Consider the following 8,410-nt stretch of genomic DNA (forward strand, 5'->3'; position numbering starts at 1 on the left):
TTTTTATAAATCTTACATGTTGTGTGTTTCCAGAACCTTTAGAGTGTTTTGTGGGTCTCCCTGCACCCATTCAACTTGATGTCTTTTTCTGTACCTTGCGCAGTCCCTCAATCAGACGAACTTATTGGCAGAGAAAACCTTTTGAAAGACACTAAATTTAGTTGAGGTGCTAGAAAACCACACATTACGTAGGTGCTATCGACTGCAAAATTATTCTATGAGATCTTCATATTATGTCTGGCCCTAATGTTGCCCCAATTGCCTGTACTGACAAGTATTCCTGAATCCAGGCCTCGGGAAAATCAAAGCTCTGGTGACCCTTGCCCTCACCACGGCATCCCCCTTCTCGCCCCAATAGCTCCCATCACTAGCTCCCACTCATTTAGGCCGTTTCTCTAAGGCTGAGACAAAGGAGTGTTTAATCAGAAATTGTATTAACTAATTGGTGAAGCCTATTATAAAAATCCCCCTAATTACTCCATGGTGGCAAGAAAAAGGGCCTGTCAAGAGCATCTCAGCGTTACAACTGTGACAGCAAAAAGCAACATTTGGAAGTCCTCCTCCCCTGGGCCTTTTCTTTGATTTCTGCCTTTAATACTGATAAGAAGTGACAGTAGTTGGATAAAACAATCAAAACTTGAGTTGAAGAGCTTATAAACCTTCTGACACTTCAATAAACCAAAAGCCGATATGAAACTAGCAAAACGGTTTTATTTTAACTCTGGCTAGCCCCACACCACCGACATGACATCCATTTGCAGAGCTCTGAGCTATCTCCTTGATATCATATTTTACTAACTCTCATTTCACATCTTTTAAATAAGAAATAAATGCTAAATTCTACCAAGAGAAATAAAATCTTTTATAATCTTTTAGACAGTTGTTGTCATCCCTCAGGAGAGCTTTATGCCTGCTGCTAAATGTCTACAAATCAATATTTAATATTTTGAAACATGAAGTCTTAATTATCCATCTCCCCTTTAAGCGTGAAACCCTCACTGAGTGAAAATAAAACCATTTGTTGGCTGATGGATTGATTGCCACTTATTAGCACTTTTTTGATCTGCAGGTCAGATTACAGGGCTCCATTCCAAACACATACTATGCCTTATCATTTATGCCTGGATGTATGAATGAGTAGAACAGAGTATGTTAACTAGGGGCCGCGTGAAGATCTTTTTCACTTTGGTTTGTTGGACTAACACTGACAAATTAAAAACAAAGAAAGAAATGATCTTCAAGTCTTAATTATTATTTATATCGCAGACAAACTTTTTATTCTTAGGTATAATAACAATACACAGTCTAATGCCATATGTACAAATTAGAACAGTTTTGTATCTCCCGACCAAAGAAGAAAGGGGAAATTGTATGATTTTGGTCAATTGTGCAATATCACAAAACCTCCAATTAGAAAATGGAAAAAAATCCATGGGCTTCTGTGGACCTTCAATTCATCCTTACTTGGTCAGAAGCCTTAATCACAGGAAGAGAACTGAACCCAGAGGAGGGAAGTCTTGTGTCTCTAGGAGCAAATAGATCACAACCAGATTGGTAATAAACACGGGTGTTTTTCCTGGATGTGTTCATCTAGAACATAGGGAGAGCTTCTTGAAATGGAATACATGGTGAAGTGGGAAAAAGATAGTGTCCATGTTCTGGAAGTGGTGAATATGAACTTATTTGGAAAAAGGAACTTGTAGATGTAATTAAATTGAAGAACTCAAGATGAGATCATCATAAATTATCCAAGTGGGCTAAATCCAGGGACAAGTGTCCTACAGGAGACACACTGAGAAGCTACACACAAGGGAAAGGAGGAGAAGGTCATATGAAGACAGAGCCAGAGATTGGAGCTATATAGCCACAAACCAAAGAATGCCTGGACCCACCAATGGGAGAGGCAAGGAAGGAGTCCCCCCGGAGCCACCAGAGGGGACATAGTCCAGCCCACATCTTGACTTCAGACTTGTGGCCTGAACTTAATAAATTTCTATTGCTGTAAGCCACTGAGGTTGTGGTTATTTGTTATGAAAACCCTAGGAAGCTAATACATATCACATGAACACCAGATGACTTAATGGGTTGCGAATTAGGTACAGTGACAAACAAATTGTGTGGCTAAAGTTCAGGAGTGTTTGAAGGCCTCCCTCAACGTCTTCCATGTTTATCTTGCTTGGCATACTATTGACCCATTTTAGTTGTTTCTCCATTTATGTGTGCTGCATGCCTGGGACTGCAGAAGAATGGCACTGTATAGCTTTGCGCTTGCACAGCAGCTCTTAACACTCACCTTAATCATCAGTTACTCACTCTGAGCATGCATTCTCTGCCGGCATTCTACTATTTAAATAAGGAGATAATAATTCATCCTGACAAGTTTGTTGTGAGATTACAGACATATTTGTAAAGTGTTTGATGTGGTGCCTGGAATATTGTCGGGGCTCAGTAAAGAGTAGCAATTACTACCTCACCACGTATTGTGAAGATTAAATAGCAACATCTAAAACCGTTGATGCCAAGAAAGTATTTAATAAATGCTACTATAGCTATTATCATTATATATTCTGCTCCCTAGAGTTTCTATCATCACAAATTGGCAATCACAGGCTAAAATCCTTTGGTAGCTACCCTTACACTGGGGTTGAAATCCCAAACCTCTAATGTAACCCACCAGCCTTGAACAATATGGTCTGCATAATAGACGAGTGCACTATTACACCCTATTCCACATTCTTGGAATGTTTCTCCTGATCCAGCCCCCCACGTACCCACACTTGCCTCCAATCAGCTCTTCGGTGGAGTGTCCTTCCTCCTTTTTGCCTTTGCATTCCAGAAGCACTGTTGTCCTATTCTCAGCTAAATTCTTACTCATCCTTCAGGTCCCAGCTAAGATGCCACCTTCTTAGAGAGGAATTCTCTGACCTCCATCCATCCCCATCTTATAGGTCCTAAATATGCTTTCATCACACTTACTCCTATTCATAATTATTTATTTGCTTGTGTGATTATGTGTTAAAGCTTGTCTCACAGTAGGCCATGTACCAGAGATAATAATTTGAAGGTATTAAACTAATACATTTCCACGCTGGTTGCATACTAGGTACAAATTATTCCATCACTATCATAAGAATAATCATGTCTGAGAGACTGAAATCATGGATTCTTTTTTTTTTTTTTAATTAGTGTGGGGAGAGATATTCTTTCTTCTACCATGAGTAAATATGAGGCTTAGTGCATAGGAAGAAAAGGAGAACTAAAATAGGGAAGTTCATGCACAGGAAATGGGAAATACAACCTCTCTGGCCCAATAAGTTGTGCAAAGGGTAAAGAGATGAAAGAGCCAAGAAGTCATATGGCTAAGTCTTCAACTGTCTGTTTTAGGAGTTGTGTTAGTTGGCTAGTACTGCCATAACAAATATCACGGTCTGGGGAGCTAAAACAACAGAAATTTAATTTCTCACCATTCTGGAGGTCCAAGATCAAGGTGTTAGCAGCTTTAGTCTCTTCTGAGAGCTCTCTCCTTGGCTTGCAGATGACTGCCTTCTCTCTCTATCTTCACACGGTCCTTCCTTTGTGTCTGTACTCCTGGTGTCTTTCAACCTAACCAGGACTGAATCTTCAGGATGCAGGGAATGATAGAAATATACAGGTTAAGTCTGAGAAAGCCAATAATGCCCGGTGGGAGAGAAGGGAGCTGGTGGCATGTTTTCTCAGGCATCACTTAGGAAGACTGAGAACAACAGTGAATGCTGGTCTGGGGAAGCAGCTGGAGAGATGGAGACCATTCTGGCTCCACAGAGCCCACACGGAACATGCAGCAGTCCTGTGTGCCTCTGTGGGCTTGTGTGAATTTGTTGCTAGGAGCAGTGACCCATCAGGCCAAATCAGAATCAGAGGCAAATAGTTGACTATGGACTCAAAGGCTAGACTTCACCTGTCCGTCCAAAAATTCAAATAGTGCTGGTAGTGTCCCATTATCTGAGACCACCAGGATCTAAAAGACACCATGTGAATTCTTCAGCCCCATTCATTCTCACAACCTTAAGGCCACCTCTGCAGCCAGATGCCACTGTGGAAAGGAGCAGGAAGGACAAAAAATCTGAAAGACTAAATAAAGAGTTGTTAAAAGATTGAGTCATGTAAAACACACAATCTAAGCTGGCCCTAACTGAAAATTCTGAATTTAATAGTGAAGATTTAGCCCACAGACACTGTGAAGTGATTGGGATTGAGAAGGATGGGAGGGGATATTAATTGGCAGGTTTATATGTTCCTGTTATTCAGTGGGATAAGAATCACAAAGATTAGATGACCTATAAAAAAAAAAGCTATTTTTGTCCTGTGCACCAGAATAATAGCATAATAACAGTGTTAAACATGGACATCATTCTGAATATAAACTCCAGAAGGACAGAGAGCTTCTCTGTTGGGTGTACAGAGATTTGGTGCTAACAAATGTTTTTTAAATGAGTGACGTCACCAAGCTTGCAGCAACTTCTATGCTAAATTTCATCCCTCCCTACCTTTAAAATTATACTTAAAGCTTGCCTCCACTATGGTGTTTTGCACAATTATTCAGTTCCCATCATTCCAAATAACTCCATTAAGCAAGTCTCCAACCTTACAAAACAGTGGTACCCAACCACTAAATCTTATACCATCTCCAATTTAGGATCCTATGATGGGTACCGCAGTAATTCCAACTCTGTCTAGCTCTCTTTAGCCTGTTTGCCTATCTTGTTTTTTTCTCCTATAATTCCAAATCAAGAAATAATTAGCCCCCATTAGTGGCCCTTTTGTTGCCCCTCTGACTCTAGCCTCTAAAGTGGCTCAAACTATTTGTCAAAACTGAACGTCTTGCATCTCCCGTCTATGCACTTGAATGTCCAAATCAAGTCAACCCTGATGTCTCCATTCATATTTATCTCCTTTAACAATCCTCCTTTACAATACATGTATGGCATATTGCGTAATTTACAGTTCTTCACAGCCAGTATCTAGCAATTTAACATTTAGTCTTATCTATATGTGATATGCATATAATATTAATTCAAGACTTGCTGCTAATATAATTCCAAAGGTAGATATAAATACACACACACACACACACGCACATGCACATGCATATGCACATACACGTATGTGTGCAGCTTGTCTTAGTATTCACATGTACTCTCCTTAGAAGCAGTCCATACCTCTAAAAATCATTACCTTTGTACTCCGTGGCTCATAACAAAGATAGATAGTTTGCCCCCACAAATCCTTTTTGATTGATCCTAGATCAGACATGACCGTATTGTCTAGGAAACAAACCAACAGAAACAAACAAACAAAAGAATTGTATTTGCTTAATTTTTAAATCCCTTTTCCATCTTTAGTATTTTATGAGTTATTTCCATTTAGCAAGTAGGAGAATTTTCCAGTGCCAGCCCATCTGCTCCTCCTCTTGATTTTGAAGTGGTCGGCAGGCTAAATTGGTAACATCTTTCATCCTGTGGCAACGCCCCATGTTGTCACAGGCATGCAATTCTGATTTCATTGCCCTATTGAGCCAAAGGCAAAGAGAGGCAACAAGAGATAAATCCCTTCAAAAACTCAATAAGTTTAATAATAGCTAACAGACACAGAATACTACCCGCCATAGAAATGCTTAATTGCTCTTTGTCATTAAGTTGGCTCTAATGATAAAGACTCTTTGTGAAGGTTCCTTCCCCTTTGGTATTAGACTCTGAAAGATTGGACTGGAAGGGGCTTTGAATTCACCACTTACACACACACACACACACACACACACACACACACAATCAGCTACTACTGCACTGAAAATAATATAAACAGGGAGGAAGCCAGTCTACTTAGCAAGTTCTCAAGGGAAGACATTTTCACAGTCGTTCTGGATAATATACCACAGTGTTTGAAAAATCTTCATCTGAGCCAGTTCTTCCCTATGTCTTCCAAATCATTCCTGTTTTACTTTAAATGCAGTTTGTCTTAGACTGCCCTCTACGGAAAGCAAAAACAAATTAATTTTAGGTATAGATCTAAAAGTAATAGAAGAGGAACCCATTGCTTCTCTCAGAGATGTTAGCTGTAGTCTTACATTTTATTTACAATATTCAGGGGAAAAATCCAGGTGAATTTATAGAATGGATTCATTTGGGCTATAGTCATTACAGTAGATTTTTTAAAGCTCTTTTCCCCACAAAAGAAATCCACTAACTGAACATAAGGATGGCAAATGATTTCCACCAAGTTGAAATGTGGGAAAAACAAAATTAGAGAAATTTAAAGTAGAATACACTAGTGTGAACATAAAATGCAAAAGCCACATTTATGTTTAACTAATAATCCACTTTCACTAACTTTCTCTTGCTTCCTAGTTGTTTTTCTGGAAATTCAAAAGTCATACCTACAATAGCAATATGCTTATGAATGATGAGAAAACAGGCAAATATGTGGGATGAAGGCCAGCCCCAGGCAAAGCTACAAAACTACAAACTGTTGTTTCCAGGGTCCTTCTTCCCTCCCTGTCTGCCACCCTAACCTTTCTACTCAATACCCCTTTACTTCTTTTGAGAAATAAATAAGACTAAAAGGTTAAAGTTCACACAAAGTGTCTCGCTTTGATACCCTTCAATAAATACTATTTGTCAAATTATTTCTCTGAATCCAAGAGAATCAAGGCTACACTGTGAGCTGGATGGTACCGTTAGCCCAACTTTACCAGTGGTGGAAATGTGGCTTGGAGAGATTGACTAATTTGCCTAAATGACAGATCTGGTCAATGTTTTAACCATCACACTACATTGCCCCTATGGCAAAGAGGTACCAGAGTATTCTATTCTTGTTTCCTTTTCTTTTTCCTTTACCTTTGGTAGATTCAGTCCTATGAGTAGCTATAGACTTGCTTCAGAAACTCCAAATTCATAATTCATTTGTGGAAACTAAGGCACAGATGGAGATCAGCTCCATCCAAAAAGGAATATAGAGGAAGTCCTCCCCCACACTGCTTCATCTGCAGTGCTGCTTAGCACCACAGCCCCAGCCACCCATCAAGAGTCTTGATCGGTCTTCTCAATTCATTGAGTTAAAGAATGTTAGAACTAGGAAGCATCTCAAAGGGCATATAATTGAATTTTCTCATTTTACAGTTAAAAAAGGGCACTTATTGCTTAAATGAACTTCCCACAGTCCCAGAGCCAATATGCAGCAGGGCCAGGTCTTGAACTGAGGTCTTTGAATATGAATCAGAAGATGGACTTCTGCTTTGTTACACCAGTAGTAGCTCTGGCCTTGACTTGTCATTACTTCCACCATGACCCCTTGACATCGAAATGATCATAGCTTCTAATTGCAAAATTCTTTTCCCGTCTACCTGGTCTGAGTCTGATCAAGCCAAACATCACGACATCATGATATATTTCTAAAGTTGTAATTCATTGTGGACACAATCATGTTTCTGGTGCACTCGATCATTATATTTTTTACATTTTAATAAGTAAAAGGCCTATTTTAAAAGACTAGTCTTTTAAAAGACTTATTAGTATATAAGACCTTAATGATGGACTCCATGTCTACTTTTCCTTTAGTATGTTTTATTACTTTTCCTCAACCCATAATATACCCCAGTTCTCACACGAACCCAGCACACTATTCAAATATACCCTGAATGCAAGATTCTCCTTTTATGAATATGGATTGTGAGACCCCTTGTATAAAACAGTACAATTCTCCATAATTAGAGAAGACATTTGTTTCCATGTGCAAAGACACAACAGCTAATTGTTCCAAGTGTCATTTGCATTGTTGCATCAAGATCATCATCATCACCATCAATTAAATAAGTAATTGATTCTGAATTTAATCAGCAAGGAAAGTGTGGGTTCCACAATTAGTTTTAAGGCCATTTTCCTGCCAAATATGCATTACAGGCTTGTTCAAGTCCTAGTGCACAAATGGCCAATAACTCCCTTAAATGTCAAGAGTTTGGTTGAATTTCAGATATGGGCAGTGGGGTGGGAAAATGGCAGCAATTCTGTACTCAGAGAGCAGTAAAGGAACGCCATAGTTAATTATTTTGTTAAAGGGCAAATAAGTCATTAACAATCATCAGTACGTGATCATTAACAACAGAATACTTCTCTCCACAAGGTTGAGTTTTTTTATATAGATATCTTCTGAATAATATTATTTAGTATTTGCAGGCAGCTTCGTATTATTTTCCCTCCAAATTGGCCCTCACTGACACCAAAGTGATCTTCCTACCAAAAATACAAGCATGTCTCATGTTTCTCATGTTTCAAAACCCTCAGACTTTCTCTCTAACCTTCAGAATATAATCTGATCCTTTTAGAAAGTCACACCACCCCTTTCCCTGTCAGAGCCCATCTCTCTTTTTCATCTTCAC

Source organism: Crocuta crocuta, unplaced genomic scaffold (assembly GCF_008692635.1).
Source record: "Crocuta crocuta isolate KB4526 unplaced genomic scaffold, BGI_CrCroc_1.0 scaffold48, whole genome shotgun sequence".
In the NCBI taxonomy this organism is placed as follows: domain Eukaryota; kingdom Metazoa; phylum Chordata; class Mammalia; order Carnivora; family Hyaenidae; genus Crocuta; species Crocuta crocuta.